Below are 25,556 nucleotides of genomic sequence, written 5' to 3' on the forward strand. Positions count from 1 at the left end.
TTCTTGCAGCAAGTGGTAGGAGCCCACTCACCCACAGAAACAAATCCTACACTGCATTGGAGCTAGTTAACTGTGGTTGATCCTCAGCTACACACTGTAGGGAGTTATTTCCAAGCACTTTTTGACAAAGTTATTAAGCCAGTTCAGAATTGCCACATTTTGCTGTTAACACCCACTTTGGAGCCCTGTGGGCAAAGCAGAGCACAAGGGCTCTTTGTTATTTTTCCATTTCCTGTTCTGCCTCTTTCAGCTGTATGTATGTCTTTCTGTATATCATGACATATAATTATTGCCTGAATTTACCCCTAGGCTTGTTACAATATTGATTGCTTCCAGAAAGAAAGTTTGGTGATTCATGCCTGACTTCATGGGGTCTGTTAGGTTCAGAACCTAGACATGATTTACTTGGTTTTAATGCTTGAATGCTCCAGTTAGATACAAATCAGTGATTTTGAGTTAACCCTATTTATTTTGACCTTTTTTGAAAGAAGATGGTGCTTGAACTCACTTGGTATGTGTGTGTTTCTCTCAGGATATCAGTCATTATCATTTCAGATAAAATGTTGAATAAGCTTAGTTAAATGCTGCCTGCAACTAAAAAGTCTTAGCCTTTGAAAAGAAAACACACCAAAATGTTAACCATGGTTATATCCAGTTGGTGGAGTTATAAGTGATTATCGTTCTTTTCATTATAATTTGTCTCTATTTTATGAATTTCCTAAAATGAATGTTTTATACTTGTAATCAGAAAAATAATGTTATTTAAAAATCCAAAATACTCCTATAGTGTTCATAAATCCAAAAGAAAGCATTAATTATGTGACTATACCAATAGCAGGAACAAAGCATACCTAATGATAGAAGTGATTTATAGACTATTATTAGAATTTAAAGAAGAATTACTTTGGTTTTTTGAATATATCTAGCTCACAAAATTGTTAGCATGGTCCTTTCTTGTTAATACTAACTGGTTTTTTCATATGTAAAATAAGCCTTGAACACTAAAGAACTTTAAAGACTGACTTTTTCTGTTTATAATAAAGAATGTTTCTCTTCTCTTTAGCCTTTGTATTACGATTGGTATTTTTCCTTTCCCCCCTTTTATGCATACCTTACATTTCTTTTTTTTTGTCTGTTTCTTTTCCATAAGAGGCCTGCTTGCCCTCACAAGCCCTCTTCAATATCTTTTCTATTCAATACTTTTAAAATTAATGCTAAATTTAATAGCTTAATATGAAGAATCCAATATATTGGCAGTTTTCACCCATGACACACTGAATTCATCTGATGACAATTTGTTATTCAGTCACTCAGTCGTGTCCAACTATTTGTGAGCCCATGGGCTGCAGCACCCCAGGCTTTGTCCTTCATTATCTCCTGGAGTTTGCTCAATTCGCGTGCATTGAATCGGTGATGCCATCCAACCATTTCATCCTCTGTCATTCCCTTCTCCTTCTGCCCTCAATCTTTCCCAGCATCAGGGTCTTTTCCAATGAGTCAGCTCTTCTCATCAGGTGGCCGTAGTGTTGGATCTTCAGTCTCAGGATCAGTCTTTCCAATGAATATTCAGGGTTAAATAGGATGGACTGGTTTGATCTCCTTGCAGTCCAAGGGACTCTCAAAAGTCTTCTGCAACACCACAGTTTGAAAGCATCAATCTTTGGTGCTCAGCCTTCTTTATGGTCCAACTCTCGCATCCATACATGACTACTGGAAAGACCATAGCTTTCACTATATGGACCTTTGTGAGCAAAGTGATGTCTCTGCTTTTTAATATGCTGTCTAGGTTTTTCATAGCTTTTCTTTCAAGGAGCAAGTGTCTTTTAATTTCATGGCTGCAGTCACCATTCGCAGTGATTTTGGAGCCCAAGAAAATAAAGTCTGTCACTGTTTCCATTGTTTCCCCATCTATTTGCCATGAAGTGATGGGACCAGATGCCATGATCTTAGTTTTTTGAAAGATGCATTTTAAGCCAGCTTATTCACTCTTCCTCTTTCACCTTCATCAAGAGGCTCTTTAGTTCTTCTTCACTTTCTGCCATAAGGGTGGTGTCATCTGCATATCTGAGGTAATTGATATTTCTCCCTGCAGTCTTAATTCCAGCTTGTGCTTCATCCAGCCCAGCATTTTGTGTGATATACTCTGCATATAAGTTAAATAAGCAGGGTGACAGTATAAAACCTTGATGTACTCCTTTTCCAATTTTGAATCAGTACATTGTTCCATGTCTGGTTCTAACTGTTGCTTCTTCACCTGCATACAGATTTCTCAGGAGGCAGGTAAGGTGGTCTGGTATTCCCATGTCTTGAAGAATTTTCCATAGTTTGTTGTGATCCACACAGTCAAAGGCTTTAGCGTAGTCAATGAAGCAGAAGTAGATGTTTTTCTGAAACTCTCTTGCTTTTTCTATGATCCAATGAATGCTGAGAATTTGATCTCTGGTTCCTCTGCCTTTTCTAAATCCAGCTTGAACATCTGGGAGTTCTCAGTTCACCTACTGTTGAATTTTGACCATGACCTTGCTAGCTTGTGAAATGAGTGCAATTGTGTGGTAGTTTGAACATTCTTTGGCATTGCCTTTCTTTGGGATTGGAATGAAAACTGACCTTTTCCAGTCTTGTGGCCGCTGCTGAGTTTTCCAAGTTTGCTGGCATATTGAGTGCAGCACTTTCACAGCATCATCATTTAGAATTTGAAATAGCTCAGCTGGAATTCCATCACCTCCACTAGCTTTGTTCGTAGTGATGCTTCCTAAGGCCCATTCCACTTCGCACTCCAGGATGTCTGGCTCTAGGTGAGTAATCACACTGTGATAGTTATCTGGTGGCTCAAATCATGATCTCCTTATGGCAAAATTCAGACTTAAATTGAAGAAATAGGGAAAACCACTAGGCCATTCAGGTATGACCTAAATCAAATCCCTTAACAATTATACAGTGAGAGTGACAAATAGATTCAAAGGATTAGATCTGATAGACAGAGTGCCTGAAGAACTGTGGACGGATGGAAGTTTGTAACATTGTACAGGAGGCACTGATGACAATAGCTTTTGTCGTTCTAGAAAAGAGGAAGAAATTTTATGAGAATAAGGACAAAGAAGAATCATGGTATTCTTATTTTACACTTTATTAATGATGTGAAGAACATACAAGCTCAATCAAAATTGTATTTAACACATCATTAAAATTGAATTACAGATCTTCCTCGACTTATGATGGAGTTACATCCTGATAAACCCATCATAAATGGAAAATATCATAAGTCAAAAGTGCATTTAATACACCTAACCTAAAAAAAAAAAAAAAATACACCTAACCTACCTAACATGATAGCATGTTCTTTAACATGCTCAGAACATTTATATTAGCCTACAGTTGTGCAAAATCATCTAAAACAAAGCCTATTTGATCATAAAGTGTTGATTATATCATGTAATTTATTGAACACTGTACTGAAAGTGAAAAACAGAATTATTGTATGGGTACACAATGGTGGTAACTGTATTAGTTGTTTACTTTCGTGGTCATATGGCTGTGTGCTGCTGCTCAGTGTCTCAAGAGAGGATCGTACCACTCATAAGTCACACCATCATAAGTTGGGAACCTTCTGTACTTGTTTCTTGGGGGCTTCCCAGGTGGCGCAGTGGTAAAGAATCTGCCTGCCAATGCAGGAGATGCAAGAAATGCTGGTTCGATCCCTGAGTCAGGAATATCCCTTGGAATAGGAAATGGCAACCTGCTGCAGCGTTCTTGCCTGGAAAATGCTATAGACAGACGAGCTTGTGGGCTACAGTCCATGAGATTGCACAGAGTTAGACACAACTGAGCATGCATGTATTTGTTTTTTAAATTGGCATTTCCTTTGAAATAATATTTTGCTATGCACAGGTTGGTGGTTTGCACAAGAAACTGTCAAATTCAAGGGTAACTGTTATACCACTTCTTTTCCTCTTAGGATACATTTTGTGTCCTAATTTTCTACATGCTTCCTTTGCCTTTCATAGCTCAATCAGTTCTCAGTTCAGTTCAGTTGCTCAGTCATGTCCGACTCTTTGCGACCCCATGAATCGCAGCGCGCCAGGCCTCCCTGTCCATCACCAACTCCCAGAGTTTACTCAAAATCAAGTTCATCGAGTCAGTGATGCCATCCAGCCATCTCATCCTCTGTCGTCCCCTTCTCCTCCCACCCCCAATCCCTCCCAGCATCAGGGTCTTTTCAAATGAGTCAACTCTTCACATGAGATGGCCAAAGTATTGGAGTTTCAGCTTCAGCATCAGTCCTTCCAATGAACACCCAGGACTTATCTCCTTTAGGATGGACTGATTGGATCTCCTTACAGTCCAAGGGACTCTCAAGAGTCTTCTCCAACACCATAGCTCAAAAGCATCAATTCTTCGGCGCTCAGCTTTCTTCACATTCCAACTCTCACATCCATACATGACCACTGGAAAAACCATAGCCTTGACTAGACGGACCTTTGTTGACAAAGTAATGTCTCTGCTTTTTAATATGCTATCTAGGTTGGTCAAAACTTTCCTTCTGAGGAGTAAGCGTCTTTTAATTTCATGGCTACAGTCAACCATCTGCAGTGATTTTGGAGCCCCAAAAAATAAAGTCTGACACTGTTTCCACTGTCTCCCCATCTATTTCCCATGAGGTGATGGGACCAGATGCCATGATCTTAGTTTTCAGAATGTTGAGCTTTAAGCCAGCTTTTTCACTCTCCTCTTTCACTTTCATCAAGAGGCTTTTTAGTTCCTCTTCACTTTCTGCCGTAAGGGTGGTGTCATCTGCATATCTGAGGTTATTGATATTTCTCCTGGCAATCTTGATTCCAGCTTGTGCTTCTTCCAGCCCGGCATTTCTCATGATGTACTCTGCATATAAGTTAAATAAGCAGGGTGACAATATACAGCCTTGACTTACTCCTTTTCCTATTCGGAACCAGTCTGTTCCATGTCCAGTTCTAACTGTTGCTTCCTGACCTGCATACAGGTTTCTCAAGAGGCAGGTCAGGTGGTCTGGTATTCCCATCTCTTTCAGAATTTTCCACAGTTTATTGTGATCCACACAGTCAAAGGCTTTGGCATAGTCAATAAAGCAGAAAGAGATGTTTTTCTGGAACTCTCTTGCTTTTTCGATGATCCAGCGGATGTTGGCAATTTGATCTCTGCTTCCTCTGCCTTTTCTAAAACCAGCTTGAACATCTGGAAGTTCATGGTTCACATATTGCTGAAGCCTGGCTTGGAGAATTTTGAGCATTACTTTACTAGCGTGTGAGATGAGTGCAATTGTGCAGTAGTTTGAGCATTCTTTGGGATTGCCTTTCTTAGGGATTGGAATGAAAACTGACCTTTTCCAGTCCTGTGGCCACTGCTGAGTTTTCCAAGTTTGCTGGCATATTGAGTGCAGCACTTTCACAGCATCATCTTTCAGGATTTGAAATAGCTCAACTGGAATTCCATCACCTCCACTAGCTTTGTTTGTAGTGATGCTTTCTAAGGCCCACTTGACTTCACATTCCAGGATGCCTGGCTCTAGGTGAGTGACTACACCATTGTGATTATCTGGATTGTGAAGATCTTTTTTGTAGAGTTCTTCTGTGTATTCTTGCCACCTCTTCTTAATATCTTCTGCTTCTGTTAGGTCCATTCCATTTCTGTCCTTTATCGAGCCCATTTTTGTATGAAATGTTCCCTTGGTATCTCTACTTTTATTGAAGAGATCTCTAGTCTTTCCCATTCTGTTGTTTTCCTCTATTTCTTTGCATTGTTCACTGAGGAAGGCTTTCTTATCTTTCCTTGCTATTCTTTGGAACTCTGCATTCAAATGCATTCAATCAATTCGATCTCACTTTTATTCTCTCTTGCTGAGTCCCATCTTTACAAAAAAATTTGAGCTTCTTTCTATGTGATGCCATTTCTTTTGAAGTGAAATTATTCATAAAGAAGCCAGTGCTGTCAATATCTTAACAACCTTAAATGTGTCCATAACTAACTCCCACAGTCTCTACAGAAACTTCCTGTCAACCATGTAATCCTCCTGATTAAATATGCATTTTTCTTATGTCCCAGCATTTAAGATATTTTATGTGTTTTGGGTTTTTTGCTTGCTTTCCTAGGTATTTCTGAGATTTTTTTTTCTGAGAAGTTTTATTATAAATTTGGGTTAAATAATGATTTATATTTGCTTTGAAGTTTTTAGTCCTCAAAGCATTTCACATGGAAATAATCTGGGGGTTAATTTGGGAGCTCAAACTCTGTTTACCAACATTACTATGGGAAAATGTATTTTCTCTAGTTCCAAACAACTCATTTGCAGATGAATTTTTGAAACGCAACCCATCAGTGTTTCTGTTGTGGTTTTTGTTTGTAGTGATAGCTCCATTAAATATAGTTTATTAGATTCCCCCCAATCATGCTAGTTTAGAGAGATTTCTCTACTTACTCAGTTTCTTTGTGATGTTGACGAAAGCACTACCTCACCTTTTACATGTTTTTTACCTTAAGGAATCTCCATTTTGTTTTCCTAACCTATGATCATCTCGGAGGTTGGCTTATTTTAATAGCATTTGTGATGTTCCCAAAAGTTTCAAGAATGTAATTTTGATTTGTGGCTTAGCCGTTAACAGATTTCCAAGTCATTACGTCTTTTCTCATTTTAGAGGATTTCAACAGTCATTCAGATGAAGGCTAGAAAAGTGTGATTATATTGAGCAAGGTTTTCATTAGTAGATATACACTAGCAACCTATATTTAACAGAATTCCAAAGTGCTTTGAGTTATAGGAGTGCTTCAAAGTTTTGTTTCCCACCACCATCTTGGCAAGAGAGCAGGATGTGTAGAAGAAACGGAAACTGGCCAGTGCAAAAGCATCAATCACCTCCCTTGCCCTAGACCTCAACCTTCCACCTACTTTGCTGCTTCTGTCTGACTGATGTCTTTTGGTTGAACTGGCAATCAAGACAAGGAAATTGACTTACTTTGACTAATGTAATTAAAGGCTAAGAGATTACCCTTTGTTAGCAAGGAAAGATACATGATTACTCTTTTATTTCAACCTATTATACCAAAGGTGAATGTGTTCTATTTGAAATTGGGAGATAGCATATTGCAATGGAAAAACAGATGTCCTTGAGTCAGACTGCTCTTTTTGAATTCCAGCCCTACTAATTAATATACATGTAGTCTTGGGCAAGTTGTTGACCTGAACTTCATTTATCTTGATTATATAAAGGGGGGTAATAATGCCCATTTCCTGTGATATTGTAAATAAAGTGTTTGGCCTGAGGTGGGTATTTTGTGACTTAGTTCTCTTGAAACTTTTGTTGACAGTTTTTTCTATTTTTAACTAAACATAATATTTCAACTTTGATTATTACAGCTGTTCACTACTGCATTTTGAAATAAGTAATTGCTTTATATATAGAAGTAGGAAAAAATGTGGCATCCAAATTGCTATTTTTCTGGCAGTTTTTGAGAAATGCAGGTAGAAATCACATAATCAAGAAACTGAAACAACCCTTGTCCTTCTCCCCTGTGTATTTCCATTTTAAGCAGCAGCAGGACTTTAAAATCAAGATGTTAAGCTCTAACAATGAAATGGCTTTGAACCTTTTGAGGGCAAAGTGGTCCAAAGATCGGGAACTGAGGAATGAGGTAGATTTTGACTTAAAATCCAGATCTATCATGTAATAGCTTTGTGATCTTAACCAAATTAATCTCTATAACAGGACCCCCCAACCTCTGGGATCTAATGCCTGATGATCTGAGGTTGGGCTGATGTAATAATAGTAATTTAATAATAATTATTAATAGTAAATTAATAATTTCTAGTAATAAAGTGCACAATAAATGTAATGCACTTGAATCATCCTGAAACCATCCTCCCGCCAACCCCAGTCCATGGATAAATTGTTTTCCATGTAACTGGTGCCTGGTCTTAAAAAGACTGGGGATCACTGCTCTATAAGACTCATCTGTTGAACGGGGGATGATAGTTGTACCTATTTCATAAGGTTATTATGAGGGATAAATTAGACGATATATAATGTACTTAGTACATAGCCTTGTTCATTAAAAAATAGCTTAACCACCTCCTTACCCTCATGTATAGCCCTGTCTTGGAGACTGGCAATATATATCTCTGCGGGACTTCTCAGAACCTCTGAGAAGTCTAGATGAGTCTAAAACACTTTAACTTTGTCTAATGCATTATTTTCTAAACTTATTTATCTATAGAATGATTTTTATCTCAGAATACTAAACATCTGAAATATAATTTGGAAAACACTGATTACCAAGCACTTGATAACTTCTTTTCTCTCTTACCTTCTCTCCCCCTCCCCCTCCCTCTGTCTTTCTGTGTTTCTCTTAGGCTGACCTCATACTTTAACTGTACCAAAGTCCTGTCAGTGTCAAGGAGTGACTACACCAGTTATCTCACTATGATAAGAAAGAATGTTTTCAGCTATGATGACAAACATTTAAGTTATGTTTCTTGGTACTAATATGGTACCTTTTATATCAAGTTAATGTAACTTTATAGTTCCACAGGTTTATTCTCCTTATTGAATTGCAGAAACCATTTATTGTGAAAGGATAAAAACAAACGAGACAGGTTTGTGTTTGTTTTTATAAATTAGTGTATGGGCCTAACTTAGCTTAGCTTTTGTAATAATTAACACAGGAGGAAATTTAGTATTCTCAGCAGAGTGTTCCTATTTATGAATTTTTTATACTAAATGGTACCACAATTTCTGGAGAGGCATACCAAATTCTCTTTTTCTCTGATTCAGATACCTAGTAGAATACTGATTTAACATCTGTAACTTTTGCCTGCGTAGGTTCTTGTGGCAGGATCAAAATGAATATCTTATCCCTCAACATAATGCTCTTTCTGATTTTAATGATTAATACAATTTCCAATCTAATTCCCCTGTTATAATAACTATACGTGAAGAGAAGACAAACAAAAAGAGGTTCCAATTGCAGCAAAAGTTTGAACACCCCTTTATGAGCAGCCTTGTGACTGGATATTGTAGTAGGAGAATAGTAACAGGAAGTAGGTGAAGATAAACAATGACCTGGTCCTTTTCATCTAGGTTACATTTTCAGCCTGTGTTGCCTATTTTTTGGCTAATAGTGATATTTTTGTTTGGCACTCAAATATCAATAAAGGTAGGGCTTTTTATTGTTTGGTCACTCAGTCATGTCCGACTCTTTGCAACCTCATGGACTGCAGCACGCCAGGCTTCCCTGTCCTTCACCATCTCCTGGAGCTTGATCAAACTCATGTCCATTGAGTCAGTGATGCCATCCAACCATCTTGTCCTCTGTCGTCTCCTTCTCCTCCTGCCTTCTGTCTTTCTCAGTTTCAGAGTCTTTTTCAGTGAGTTGGATCTTTGCCTCAGGTGGTCAAAGTATTGGAGCTTCAGCTTCAACATCAGTCCTTCCAATGAATATTCAGGACTGATTTCCTTTAGGATGGACTGATTGGATCTCCTTGCAGTCCAAGGGACTCTCAAGAGTCTTCTCCAACACCACAGTTTGAAAGTATCAGTTCTTCAGTGCTCAGTCTTCTTTATGATCCAACCCTCACATCCATACATGACTACTGGAAAAACCATAGCTTTGACTATATAGACCTTTGTAGGCAAAGTAATGTCTCTGCTTTTTAATACGCTGTCTAGGTTTGTCATATCTTTTCTTCCAAGGAGCAAGCATCTTTTAATTTCATGGCTGCAGTCACTAGGGCTTTTAGACCTACACAAAAATGTCACTCTCTAGAGTCTGGCCATATTTAAGGTTCCGAGTACATTTTCCTTTCATACATTCTTGTACTAGTTTCACATGATCTGGAAATTTGAGGGTTAAGTGGCAAGTGATGGAGGCCATATCTGAATTTTATTTTATGCCTAGGCTATGGCCTCCTTTTGTGCTCATCCCATCCCACACCCAATACAGTAGTAATTTATTCAGTGGGATTCTCCTTCTCAAGGTCTCACATTACAAGAAAACAGAATCAATGACTACAAGGAGAAAAGAGCACCATAATTTTCTAACATTTGTTTATATAAGTTTTCTTTCCTTGAAACCCCTAAATCTCCTGTTTAACTTTTTTTAACTGCTCAATAAAGATCAGGTTATTTTTAACCTGTGATGTATATATTGTAAGTCAGTAATTCCTTTACCTTGAGCCATTGAATAGTCTTCTCAGATTCTGAATAGTTCTGGATATTGTGCAGTTTATTATCCCAAAGGATTAAATACATAGATGCTATGGAGTTTACTGACTAGCATTCCTCTGGAAAACAGTAATAAATAACAACAACAATGTTGAATTGGTTTCTCGAAATCTTACCTCCCCCAAACAAAAACTGTAGCAATAGAAAACTTTAGCATAAACATTTTAATGCGATCACAGAATACCCTTTTGACCAAATAACATACATACTAGAATTTCTGCCTGGCCTGGCGATAGCATATCTTATTATTTTCTTTTCCTCAGTATCAGCACAAATTTAAGGTGGTATAAACACTCAACTTGTTCTAATGCTTCAAGACCTTTTATGTCCTCTGAACTTCCTCATAAGTGCCCAAACAACCAATCTCCTAGTGAACCAGGATGGCTGACTGGGTTCTATCTTGAACTTGGCACTAAAATGATATCTGTCCAGCTCCTGAATGCAAGTGTGAAACTGTAGTGAACTCAAACTCAAGGATGGAGAGGGATTATTGTGACCATTAGTACTGCTCTGGCTATATGTTGATTTCAGTGGGATCAGCACTGAAGCAGTAACTGTCACACTAAACCCAAGATCTGCAGAGTAGGATTAGTATTTAATTTGTTACTTATTATAGATATGTCCTTGCTGTAGGCAGACATGTCTTAAAGATATACCATTTATGAATGTAGGAAGGTGATGCATCTTCAACTGTTCACACAATTATCTTTAATGATGAATTTGTTTTCAGATTCAATCAAGATTCAAATTGTCACTAAATATAGCATTCTTTTTTTTTCATTTATTTTTATTGGTTGGAGGCTAATTACTTTACAATATTGTAGTGGTTTTTGTCATACATTGACATGAATCAGCCATGGATTTACGTGTATTCCCCATCCTGATCCCCCCTCCCACCTCCCTCTCTACCCGATCCCTCTGGGTCTTCCCAGTGCACCAGGCCCGAACACTTGTCTCATGCATCCAACCTGGGCTGGTGATCTGTTTCACCGTAGATAATATACATGTTTTGATGCTGTTCTCTCAAAACATCCCAGCCTCGCCTTCTCCCACAGAGTCCAAAAGTCTGTTCTGTACATCTGTGTCTCTTTTTCTGTTTTGCATATAGGGTTATCATTACCATCTTTCTAAATTCCATATATATGTGTTAGTATACTGTAATGGTCTTTATCTTTCTGGCTTACTTCACTCTGCATAATGGGCTCCAGTTTCATCCATCTCATTAGAACTGATTCAAATGAATTCTTTTAACGGCTGAGTAATATTCCATGGTGTATATGTACCACAGCTTCCTTATCCATTCGTCTGCTGATGGGCATCTAGGTTGCTTCCATGTTCTGGCTATTATAAGCAGTGCTGCGATGAACACTGGGGTGCACGTGTCTCTTTCAGATCTGGTTTCCTCAGTGTGTATGCCCAGAAGTGGGATTGCTGGGTCATATGGCAGTTCTATTTCCAGTTTTTTAAGAAATCTCCACACTTCTCCATAGCGGCTGTACTAGTTTGCATTCCCACCAACAGTGTAAGAGGGTTCCCTTTTCTCCACACCCTCTCCAGCACTTATTGCTTGTAGACTTTTGGATAGCAGCCATCCTGACTGGCGTGTAATGGTACCTCATTGTGGTTTTGATTTGCATTTCTCTGATAATGAGTGATGCTGAGCATCTTTTCATGTGTTTGTTAGCCATCTGTATGTCTTCTTTGGAGAAATGTCTGTTTAGTTCTTTGGCCCATTTTTTTGATTGGGTCATTTATTTTTCTGGAATTGAGCTGCAGGAGTTGCTTGTATATTTTTGAGATTAATCCTTTGTTTGTTGCTTCGTTTGCTATTATTTTCTCCCAATCTGAGTGCTGTCTTTTCACCTTGCTTATAGTTTCCTTTGTTGTGCAAAATCTTTTAAGTTTAATTAGGTCCCATTTGTTTATTTTTGCTTTTATTTCCAATAATATAGCATTCTTAAATTGCATTCATCAAACATTTGACATGTGTTATGTGCCAGGCACTCTGTTAGACATTGTAGTTTCAGTGATGAAAAACCCAGTCCCTAATGTGAAAGAGTCCATGGTTTAGTGAAACTCAGGTAAACCAGATAACCTCAAGGAAGCCTGCACTGGACAGTGTAAAACCTGGCTATCTAATGTAGATGAGTCAGGATCTTATGAAAGGAGTCTGAACTTTATTTTGTAGGTGAATGAAGCTACAGAGCTTTATGGAGTCCGGTTAGGGATCTTTGGCAAAGAACTGTTTAAGAACCTTTGGCAAAGGAATTATGTGAACATTTTTCCATTTAGAAAATTTTATCTGGTAGCCATGAGGGGACTGAATTGAAGGACTGAGACTGGCAGCTTGGAAACTAGCTAGCAGGTTGTTACAGTGTTTTAGGTTGCACTAGTGGTAAAGAACCCACCAGTCAATGCAGGAGATGTAAGAAATGCAAGTTTGATTCCTGGGTCAGGAAGATTCCCTGGAGGAGGGAATGGCAAGCCACTCCAGTATTCTTGCCTGGAGAATCCCATGGACAGAGGACCCTAGTGGGCTATAGTCCAAGGGGTTGCAAAGAGTTGGACACAACTGGAGTAACTTAGCACAGCACAGTGATTTAAGTACTGTGATTAAGTACTTAAGTACTTAAGTACTGTGATTAAGTACTGTCACAGTGGTGACAATGGAGCTGTGTTAGAAAAGAAATGGGCCTGTTTCTTATGTGGCCGATTTTCTAACTTCTCTCTGTGAAGTACTTACTGATAAAAACAAAATAAGTCTTTCTGGCTTACTTCACTCTGTATAATAGGCTCCAGTTTTATCCATCTCATTAGAACTGATGCAAATGTATTCTTTTTAATGGCTGAGTAATATTCCATTGTGTATATGTACACCAATACAGTATACTAACACATATATATGGAATTTAGAAAGATGGTAATGATAACCCTATATGCAAGACAGAAAAAGAGACACAGATTTATAGAACAGACTTTTGGGCTCTATGGGAGAAGGCGAGGGCGGGATGATCTGAGAGAACAGCATCGAAACATGTATATTATCAAGTGTGAAATAGATCGCCAGCCCAGGTTGGATGCATGAGACAAGTGCTCGGGCCTGGTGCACTGGGAAGACCCAGAGGGATGGGAAGGGGAGGGAGGTGGGAGGGGGGTTCAGGATGGGGAACACATGTAAATCCATGGCTGATTCATGTCAATGTATGGCAAAAACCACTACAATATTGCAAAGTAATTAGCCTCCAACTAATAAAAATAATTGGGAAGAAAACAAAAACAAAGACAAAAAAAACAAAATAAGTCTATTGGCAAAGTCTTTTTATGCAAAGTCAAGGATTGGCATTGTTCTGGCTAGAGTGACTGGACCACTGTCTTGAAATTCCTTGGCCATAACATCAGTCAAATTATAATCAAACTCCAGCCAATACTTCTAAAAGTATGGGTCACAGACTACATGCAGTCAACGAATCCACAGAACTTGTTAAACTGCAGTTTCCCAAGACTCACCCCAGACATACTGAATTAGGGAATGGGGCCCAGGGATTTCAATGTTTTAACAAGTTTCCCAGGTAATTCTCATGCATGTTAAAGTTTGAGGATCATTGATCTAGTCCCATAGTTTTCAAAATATGATCTCAGAGCACTGCTCCCTGAGATTCTTTCAGGCACCCATGAGGTCAAAACTATTTTCATAATACTATGTAGACATTATTTGCAGAATTCACTGTGTTGACATTTACACGGATGGTTTAAAAGCAGTGGTGGGTAAAAACTGCTGGTACCTTAGCACCAATTAAGATAGAAGCAGCAAACTATATTGTATACATTCTATGCATTTGCAGTAAAAAGGAAATGCCAGTTTCACTTAGGACTGTTCTTGATGTAACAGTAAGAATAATTTTTTTGAATCTCTACACATCTTTTTTTTTTTTTTTTTTTTTTTTGCCTGTTCTGTGTGGTGACAATGGGAAGTAGTTGCAAAGCCCTCATATAACTGAGGTGTGAGTCAAACTAGCTGTTATCTCCAAACAACTGCTTTTTAACTTGAAAGAACTACCAACAAACAATATTCAGCCTGGGGTATCTGGAAGACCTTTTGTCAAAAATGAACTAAGTGAATCTGTCCTTTGTATGCTAAGTCGCTTCAGTCATGTCCAACTCTTTGTGACCCTATGGACTGTAGCCTGCCAGGCTCCTCTGTCCATGCGATTCTTCAGGCAAGAATACTGGAGTGGTTAGCCACGCCCTCCTCCAGGGGATCTTCCTGACCCAGGGATCAAACCTGTGGCTCTTGCAGCTACTGCATTGCAGGCAGATTCTTTACCGCTGAGCCACCAGGGAAGCCCTTTCAGAGAAAACAAATGACAGCATTTGCTGCTAATGGTAAAATTTAAGTGTTCAAACAAAAATTAGGATTTTGGAAAACTTTTACCTACCACATGAGCTTGACAGTTTCTAAAACTTAGACTTTTCCAGTGAAAACTGTAGCAATATTAACAACCATGATTTTGTTTGTTATTGTATAATCTTTAAATGAGTCACTATTTAAAAAATCTGCATAATTCAGTGAATCAGTACTCTCCAGATGACCAACACATGGTGTCACAAAACCATGCATAGGTAAAGGATCCATTCAATATATTAGATCAATGGATTTTCATTTAGCTAAGTACAAGGAATTGATTGATAGGATTTCAAATTCTCCCTTGCACCTAATATTTAAGAAACTACCACTTATTGAGTTTTGTTGTAACATAAAAGAAGAATATGTACAATTATTTGAAAATGCTATTAAAACACTCCTCAATCTTCTGATTACATCTTTGTGTGAGTACAGATTTACCTTCATATATTTCAACCAGAAAAACAGATCATAGTTAGGTCTAATGCAGAAGCAGGTATGAAGATACAACTGTCTTCTACTGTCTGACATTAAAGAGGTTTACACAAATGACAATGCCACTCATGACATTTTTTGGAAAAATAGTTATTTTTAATAAAAATGTTAATTGCATTAATATATATTTATAGCTATTATATATGAATGAATAAATATTTCTAAAATTCCTTTTAATTTCTAATATGGTTTATATGAATAGAAATAATCTACATAAACAAAAGTTCTTTGGAGAGTTAAAGGAATCCTAAATCCAGAAATTTAGAGAAATGCTGATCTAGCCCTTGGATTCTTAACAATGTTCTAAACATTACCACTTGTGGAAATCAGAATAGGCCTGGCAGGACTAGGTTTTTTTAATAAGAATCCTAAAAATTGTTTACCTGTGAATATGGTGTCATCAAAAAATTATGCATCTGTGACCTTTTGGACAGTATTGTTTCTAATTTTCTAGTACCTTTAATGTGCTATTTCCTGAAAGTTCCAGCTGCCTGAAATTTTTTGGTGCCATATCGAATTATTCCCTAAAGTATTATTACCGTCAAAATCTTACAGCAGAAGTACTTGGGGATACAGGGCAGAAAGAAAGTCAGCTTGTTGAACTACCCATGGCTGTGTGCCTCTGTTTCACTTGTTGGCTTAAAAGAATGATAATAAAAGGTGATTTTGGTCATCTTCACTGCCACCACCCCTCCCTCAAAAAGATGATTTGTAACAGTGCAAAAAGTTAAGAACTATGGCTTTAACCAACAGGCAACCTGTACTAATACCTGTTTCATATTCTGCAATAGCCTAGAATTTACCTAAAGGCTAGTTAGGAGTGTCCATCTGTCCTAAGTCACTTCAGTCATGACCGACTCTTTGCGACCCTATGGATTATAGCCCACCAGGCTCCTCTGTCCGTGGGATTCTCCAGGCAAGAATACTGGAGTGGGTTGCCATGCCCTCCTCCAGGGGATCTTCCTGATCCAGGGAGCAAACCAGTGCCTCCCTGCATTCCTGCAAGAACTTCTGCAGTTCCTGCATTTCAGGCGAATTCTTTACCTCTAAGCCACCAGGGAAGCCCCGTAACACATTAAAGGGATGTGCAGTACTGGTTTGTCTGGTTCCCAGTAAACCACAGACATATATTTCCAGATACTTTTAAGAAAGCACTTGTATATTTGTTTGTTGAGGTGCAATGATAAAAGTTAATTTTTTAATTGAGAGCTGCTATGAAACAGTCAATTGAAGAAACTAAATTTGGTTTGTTGGTAACTGGTAGTAACCAGAAGTGAGCAAAAAACAAGTTGTCACAAAACAGGAACTTGCATAAAGAGAGGTTAGTTTGGCTTAAAAGTTTAGATAATTTTTTGTACTCATTTAAAAAAAATTCCACTTAGGACTGCTTGGTTTGGGGAGCCTTGGTATCCCTCTTTGAAGTACATTGACCTTCCCCAGTTGTCCAAAGAGTTTGGGCTATAGGGAAGGAAACTGAGCCTTTAAAAGCTATTTGGTGAGGACTTCCCTGGTGGTGCAGTGGTTGAGACTGTGCTTCCACTACAGGGGTGCGGGTTCAAGCCCTGGTTAGTGAACTAAGGTCCCAAATGCCATGGTGGTGTAGGCCAAAAAAAAAGCTACTGTGGACAAATGAATAGTTAAGTTCACTTGAATTGGTTCCAGATTTTCTAAAAGAGGAAGTGTTTGTTAGAAAATTGTGTTGAAATTCACCATACCTAGATCTTGTTCATTCCAGATACAAGTGAATTCAGAAGCGTTGGCCCCATTTTAACATCAGAATGAATGTGAGTTTAGTTTTTTAAGAGATACTTTGGCTTTCAGTTGCCCTTATTATTTGTAAACCACTCATTGTGAAGACTTATTTTCTAATATTAAAAGTGAAAAACTGGTTGAAAGAAATAATAGAACAGTTTCCTCACCTCCTTGTATTTTGTGATTGAATGCCAAGATGCTGTAAGTATGTCATCATTATGCTCAGGATATTTCATATTTTATAAAATATTTTAGAGTTCATTTTACATTTTGACACGTTACTATTAAAATGTGGGAGAGAAAGATCCTGAAGCACAGAGCTCACTACATGGTTTGCATTTGACAAATAATTTATTCAATGAGTTTGTCTGTGTTCACAAATAAATAAGATTAGACCCAGACCATAATATCATTGGAGATATTGGAGAAGAAAGTGATAACCCACTCCAGTATTCTTCCCTGGAGAATCCCATGGACAGAGGAGCCTTGTCGGTTACAGTCCATGGAGTCATAAAAAGTCAGACATGACTGGGGCAAATGACGCAAGCATAATATCATTGGACTTCCCTAGTGGTACACGGGTAAAGAATCCTGTCAATGCAGGAGACGTGGGTTCAATCCCTGGGTTGGGAAGATCCCCTGGAGAAGGGAACAGCTACCCACTCCAGTGTTCTTGCCTGGGAGATCCCGTGGACAGAGGAGCCTTGCAGGCTACAGTCCATGGGGCCACAAGAGTGTCAAACATGACTTAGTGACTAAACAACAACAATAATTTCATTAGTTTTTTGAAAGAAATGAATGATATTGGTCACCAGCAGGATCCTAGTGTCAAATTTCTATATATTATGAATAATAACTATGAAGTGTTTTTTGCCAGTAGTGATGAAGATACTAATTATAATTGAATGATATTTTAATTGAATGATATTCAGTAACAGTAGTAAGAGTTGCCACAGCCTATTTTATTATCTTTGTTCCCAAGATAAGCACATGCCAAAACCTTTATTCATTGTTTTTTTTTTTCTCAAACTTTAAACTTTTTATTTTCTCTTGGGGTGTGGCCAATTAACACTAGCACCTGAAAGTATAAGAGACTTTGAGATGCTGGTTTGATCCCTGAGTTGGAAAGATTCCTTGGAGTAGGAAATGGCAACCCACTGCAGTATTCTTGCCTAGAAAATTCCATGGACAGAGGAGCTTAGCAGGCTAAAGTTCATGGAGCCGCAAAGAGTCGGACATGACTGAGCGCACACACACGTATAGCCAGTTAACAATGTTATGGTAGTTTTAGGTGAACAGCGAAGGGACTCAGCCATACATATACATGTATCCATTATTCATTGTTGAGCATTTGAGATTAAGAGTCTAAATTTCCTCTTATGCTAAATTATCATCTATTCCTAATCTGTCTCTTCTCCCAAAATACCCTAGATAGCAGAGTGAAAATGTGAGAAACTTGAGCCACATCATGTTATTAATGGTTTTTAAGTGGGAAGTTCAAAGATTCCCTATAGAATTGAGTAACTGCTACATTTTGTCTATCAAGATAAGTGTCAAAGTTTTGCTGGACCCGGAACGTGTATTTAAGCAACAAGGGTTCAGATTAGCTATTCTTGACCATTAAATTGTCAACTATAAAGTGATGTTAACACACTAGAATTGTAAACATGACAGCTTTTCCTTTTTGCTTTTCAACTCTGAAAATTTATCAGAGACAAAGCATTAAAATTTATAAATAAGTCCTTGAAACAGAGTGCAGATTTAGAGAGATTTAAATCCTGAAATTACAGCTGTTCTGTGATCAGGGTTTAGGCCATTAACGTTTGTTCTCCAATTAATGATCAGTTTTCTTCATATGACACTTTTAGTCTATTAAAGATTTTTCTTTTGGCGGGGAAGAGGTGCTATGATTTTTGAAAAAACAATGAAATTAATAAATAGCTGGTTTGAAAATTCCATAAGGGTAGCAGGAGAAAATTGTCTTATTCCTTTGCCAGAATTGATTTTAGAAGCTTAGTACAAGCCCTGTCTCCTTCAGGCAAAAGCTGCAACCCAGTGGTGTGATTCCCACTTCAAAGTTATTTTTGTGACATTATACTTCTTCCCTCCCTCAAACTCTAGTCCATTTCTGGTTTCCAACTTTTAAATAAAGAGTTCTACTAAGTTCAGAAATATCAAAACAAGTACAGTTTGTTATATTACAAATTACTGGACATTGAAAGAAAATAGTCTTTTTTATGTAGGAAGCAATTCTACTAACCTAGTATCAGTTCAGAATGCGGTTTGGAAATTATTGTTTTCTATTACTGACCATGAAAATGGATATGTACAATTAATTTTTCAGGCTTAGTTCATATTCCTAATGGTGAAAGGCTAATATACAGGAGACATCTGCAAATGCCTAGAGGGCAGGGACTATATTTTATTCCTTTCTGTGGCCCCAAGGCCTAGCATAGTGTCTGTCGTGTGTGTAAATACTTCCAAAATACTTAATGAGTTTCAAGGTATTATCTTCTGTATGAGTGATCCACAAGAAGATTAATTGAACCATAGCCTTGATCTTTTTAACACTATGTTGTAATTAGCTGGGCTGTGCAACCCATATTTGGCTTCCTAGGCTTAGTCCTTTCCAAAGGAGATAGTTGTTATAGCAAAGTTGTTGGATAGAAAAGTGGAACACTTGACAACTTGTTTAAGAATATGTATTAGTGCACTACATTGGTTTTAAAGATCAACTGTAAGAATGGTTTAAGGAAATAACAATAATGTTAAAGATTGTGGTAAAAATATTTGCATGTAATATGTTATTGTACTACTATGAGAGAATAAACTGATATGCAAAATTCTACAGTATAAGGAACATAGATTAAATGATATAGGTTAGTAATAAATGACTAACTTTTTTTTTTTTTCATGTTGAGTCTATTTATTTATTTATTTATTTTTTTAATATTTTTATTAGTTGGAGGCTAATTACTTTACAACATTTCAGTGGGTTTTTTCATACATTGATATGAATCAGCCATAGATTTACACTTATTCCCCATCCCGATCCCCCCTCCCACCTCCCTCTCCACCCGACTCCATGACTAACTTTTTATACAGAATATGCTGTGTGAGACTTTAAAAAATCACTTACAAAGTTATTAATTTTAATTTGAGAGGTTTGGAATCAGCTGAAGCATAATAACAGCCTCCTGAATTTCCAATATTTTAAAGACAAGAAGAAAGCTTAAGGGAGAAAAAGACTTGGCCTGCCTGCTGTGGTAAGACACACACAGACTCACTCACTCACTCGCCCCAGTCAGAAAAAGATTTTTTTTTCTTTTCCACAAAAAGAAGTCTGACTGTTCTTCTTTGAAGTTTTGGGGTACATATTCTTTGGGTTTTAACAGAGTATCAAGTAGAAAAACAAATTTAACTTGGGGCTGTACATGAACTTTGACTTTTTAAAGTAAGTATGAAAAAGTGAAAAGAATAAGCAAAGTATTAATAATTTTGCTATAATTGTATACTATATGTATTTAAGTTTTGACTCTATAATGTCCAGTGGTGCACTGGAGTTTTCTGACTCAGCCAATTGTACCCATATTTTCCTAACTCCACATTTTTATGGCCATTGTTGTTGTTTGTTGTTTAGTCAATAAGTCATGTCTGATTCTTTTGTGACCCCATGGGCCATAGCCCATCAGGTTCCTCTGTCCGTGGGATTTCCCAGGCAAGAATACTGGAGCAGTTTGCCATTTCCTTCTCTAGGGGATCTTCTCGACCCAGGTATTGAATCCATGTCTTCTGCTTGGCCAGCAGATTCCTTACCAGGAAGGCCAGATTCCCACCAGGGAAGCCACTTATATGGCCATAGGAGTAGTATTTATGACATGGAAATTGGCACACACTACAAATCAAGGCTTCTTCCATCTCCCTCAAGAGCCAGTCATTAAATCTTACCACTCCCTCCTCCAATGTACCTATTTACTTTTCATTCTTTACTGTCAAATAATAGCTTTAGGTTTCACTGAAGATAGAGAACTGATGTAGAATGATGGTGAAGAGCAGAGGCACTGAAGCCAAACTACCTGGTTTCAGATACCAGCTCTGCATGTATTAGTTTGTGTTATCCTAGGCAAGTTAGTCAGTCTTATCTCTAATAGGAAAATGGCAATGCCTATCTTGTAGGGTTGATATAAGGATTAAATATGTTAATACAGGTAAAACACTTAGAATAAGGTCTAGTTTATAGATCTTATCTGGCAACTTGAATTATCCAGAAAGTAGCCAGGATTCAGGAAGTAAAAATATCACTGAGCAACCAATCTAAATATCAGAGGGTACTTGCCCCGAACCCCTCAAGTTCTCTCTGGGAGCCTGTTTTACTCTTTGCTTTGATCCAAGCTTGATTGACTTTTCAGAGCTGACAGTAGATTAGAGGTATAAAATTAGAAAGAGTGAAAAGAAGCAACAAGTGACAAGCTGTCTCCCCCAAAGAAAACTACCCAAAGTGAGAGCTCATAAATGAGTCAGACCGGATGATCTCTAAGGTTGATTCTAGCTCCCCAAATCTGTGACTTTGCTGGAAAATCATACCAGTTTTGGGACAAATAACCTAGTTACTATATTAAATAATGGTTTACAAAGATGATCCACTATCAATAGTAAATCATAATCAGTATATCCTAGTTAGGAAAGTAGGGCAGTATGGATGGCTTTTTTAAATGTCCATTCAAAATTGTTGAAATTAAGTATGTGCATGAAACTTTTTTATTAAACTTGGGAATTTTGCTTATATGGAGTACCTAATTCCCTGACAATACTAGATAAAGGGGAGTGTTGCTATAGTTAACTAAAAGACAGAGGGCGTATGGCATGCCAATTGAAATGCAAAAGAAAATAAACTACTAGCTAGAAGTTAAAACCCAAGTGACAGGGGAACAAAGAGGAAATACTTACATTCTCACTTGGAACTTGGGGGGAAAATAGCGTAGAAGGCAACATTTGAACTGGGAGTTAAGTAATACATAGGCAGAAAAGGAATGAGGAATGTCAGCAGATGTAGGACATTTTAGGCTGAGAGAACAGAATGAAAAAAAGGAAAGTTATGAAAAGTGAAAGATACTAGCCGATCCTATGTGATTGGATGGATCCAAGTGTTCATGAGATATGGTTGTAGAGGAGATACATCAAACTGGAAAAGTTGGTTTGGGACCAGATCATATAAGGCTTTAAATACTAGGCCAAGAAGTCAGAAATTTAATGAGTAATAAGGAGCCAGTAAAGATTTTTGAGTGGGGAAGAGTCATGATCCAACTACATAATGGCAAAAGTCAACCAGGATGGTAAACACTGATGAAACTTTAAGGGAAAGGGGAAATTTGGAGTCAAGAGTGACCAGTTAGGTTACTGAAGTAGTTCCGTCAAAGAAATTATGAGGGCCTATTATATAGGCAACAGGAACAGAATGGAGGTTCTGAAAATGAGAGATGCTAAGGAAGTTTTATCTATTGCATGCATGCATGCTCAGTCGCTAAGTCATGTCTGACTCTTTGGGACCCTGTGGACTGTAGGCTGCCAGGCTCCTGTGTCTATGGGATTTCCCAGGCAAGAATACTGGAGTCAGTTGCTATTTCCTTCTCCAGGGGATCTTCCTGACCCAGGGGTCGAACCTGTGGCTCCTGCCTCATCTCCTGCATTGCAGGTGAATTCTTTACCGCTGAGTCACCCAGGAAGCCTGTATTCTATTGGGCTGGCCAAAATGTTAATTTGGTTTTTTCCATATGATGTTACAGAAAAACCCAAGCGAACTCTTTAGCCAACCCAATACATGAGACTGACTCGGTTGGCAGGGGGTATTCAAATGTGATTCTGATGTCACTAAACCTGGTGACCAGTGGGTTGTGATGCCATTAACTGTAACCAGAAACAGTGGAGGGGGAGCAGTTTTTAAATAGTCACAAGGGTGTAAAGACTAGGAGATGTATAATAATGCTTAGAAATAGGACTTTTATATGATTAGAAAGCTAATTCAATAGATAGTTGTAATATATATAGCATATATGAATATGAATTGGGGTAATTGGAGCACAGCATTGTTCCTTATGTGTAGACAGTGTACATTTCTTGACTCTCCTCGTTTTTTAATCTCCATTTGACCACGAAGGCCAGTATATTCCTGAGCATCCACCCCTGCCACCCACCTCATATCTTCTAAAAGAAAGAAAATGTACTTCTATTAGTAAAAAACATTTATATATGCATCTGTGATTTAAAAAGAAGTCTTTAGAAATATCATATATTCCTAAACCTCATTTTTAGAATGATCTATACAAATATTATACATTTTACAGTATCAGAAGTGAATGCTATAGTTAATCAAAACTTTATAACCAGAAGCTTTCCTGACAGATAGCTTGTAGAGAAAAGCCAAATAATTACAAAATAGAATTGAAATAATTTCCCACATTGCAGGCAGACGCTTTAAACTCTGAGCCCTGACTCAGAGTAACCTCTGCCCAGGTTCAATCCCTGGAGAAGGAAATGGCAACCCACTCCAGTATTCTTGCCTGTGAAATCCCATGGACGGAGGAGCCTGGTGGGCTACAGTCCATGGGGTCGCAAAGAGTCGGACATGACTGAGCGGCTTCACTTTCTTTTTTTTTTTTTTTGAATTATCCAATGAGTTTTACTTTTTGTTTTTTTTTTTAATTCCTATCCTAATATTTATTTATTTATTTATTTTGTATTAGCTGGAGGCTAATTACTTCACAACATTTCAGTGGGTTTTGTCATACATTGATATGAATCAGCCATAGATTTACACGTATTCCCCATCCTGATCCCCCCTCCCACCTCCCTCTCCGCCCGATTCCTCTGGGTCTTCCCAGTGCACCAGGCCCGAGCACTTGTCTCATGCATCCCACCTGGGCTGGTGATCTGTTTCACCACAGATAGTATACATGCTGTTCTTTTGAAATATCCCACCCTCATATTCTCCCACAGAGTTCAAAAGTCTGTTCTATATTTCTGTGTCTCTTTTTCTGTTTTGCATATAGGGTTATCGTTACCATCTTTCTAAATTCCATATGTATGTGTTAGTATGCTGTATTGTTCTTTATCATTCTGGCTTACTTCACTCTGTATAATGGGCTCCAGTTTCATCCATCTCATTAGGACTGATTCAAATGAATTCTTTTTAACGGCTGAGTAATATTCCATGGTGTATATGTACCACAGCTTCCTTATCCATTCATCTGCTGATGGGCATCTAGGCTTCACTTTCACTTTCACTTTCTGTGCTTTTAGTGCCAAGGCTAGAAACTTAAAGCTCCCAAATAAAGAGAAAAATCAGTCTCTCTCTGGCAAAATAGCCAGTTATTTAGGACCATTTGCATCATATACTGATAGAGGAAAGAGATACAACAGAAGACATTTTAGCCTCCTTCACTTTCTGCTGCTTTTGAAATTTTACTCATGTAAGTGAGGAGAAAGTGAGTCTTCAGTGTTACCAAACTGAGTAATGGCAAATGAGTCAGCAGTAATATAAAAGGGTTTAACTGAATGGCTATCCTGTAATAAAATAATGTCTTTTGGAACTTCAAGGATCTCTAATACCCTGTGAATACATTTTTTGAGTTAGTAACTTCAAGTGAGGGGAGAATCTTGATCTTTTGTAGACTTTGGCCATTGGGGACCATAAATTTAGGAGATTACTTAGGTAATAATTCTGCTATAGGCATTGCCATTTGAGGTTTGTACTCTTGATTTGATCTTTGAAAGTGTGAATAGCAAAGAACTCTAACCTTTTCCTAAACATTACTGATCTCAGGTCATTTAAACTAGAAGGAATATAAACCATGATAAGCATTGGACTGGTAAGAGTAACATTCTCACACCATTGGGAAAGATTGGGAAAGATAATGTCTGTCGTTTATTTTTATCACAACATTTATAAAGTTGGTAAAGCGGGAGATGTTACAGAGATTTAGCCTTTAGATTAAGACTTCTAGACCATTAGACTAAGTACAAAGTTTAGTCTCATTTCAGACTTGACTTTAGTTGGAGTTGAATGGAAACACATTTCTATCAATTGTACATGTTATATTCATTGCTAACCTGATTCAGTTCAGTTCAGTCGCTCAGTCGTGTCCGACTCTGCGACACCATGAATCGCAGCACGCCAGGCCTCCCTGTCCATCACCTAACTCCCGGAGTTTACTCAAACTCATGTCCATTGAGTCGGTGATGCCATCCAGCCATCTCATCCTCTGTTGTCCCCTTCTCCTCCTACCCCCAATCCCTCCCAGCATCAAGGTCTTTTCAATGAGTCAACTCTTCGCATGAGGTGGCCAAAGTCCATGCAAAACCTTAGGGCACCTTGGACAAATTTTATATTGCTTTTGAGGATATAGAAAAATGGCACACGGACATATATATATATATATACACACACACACACACACACACACACATATATATATATACAGGTTGTCCATTTAGGCTGTAATCATTATCAAAAATTACTAATCCTGATATATATATCCTTATACATTTTCTTTTTCTTTTTTTTTTTGACTATGTTGCATGTGGGATGTGGAATCTTAGTTTCCCAACCAGGAATCAAACCCATGCCCCCAGAAGTGGAAGTGTGGAGTCTTAACCACCAGACC

At 37.9% G+C, this 25,556-nt stretch overlaps 1 protein-coding gene across 2 annotated transcripts in view; it reads left to right on the plus strand.

Annotated features, from left to right (window-relative positions):
* RNF128 (ring finger protein 128) overlaps positions 1-25,556 on the plus strand; it is a 98,242-nt gene that overhangs the window by 43,677 nt on the left and 29,009 nt on the right. The window lies entirely within an intron of this gene.

The sequence above is a fragment of the Cervus canadensis genome, chromosome X, assembly GCF_019320065.1.
Source record: "Cervus canadensis isolate Bull #8, Minnesota chromosome X, ASM1932006v1, whole genome shotgun sequence".
NCBI lineage: Eukaryota > Metazoa > Chordata > Mammalia > Artiodactyla > Cervidae > Cervus > Cervus canadensis.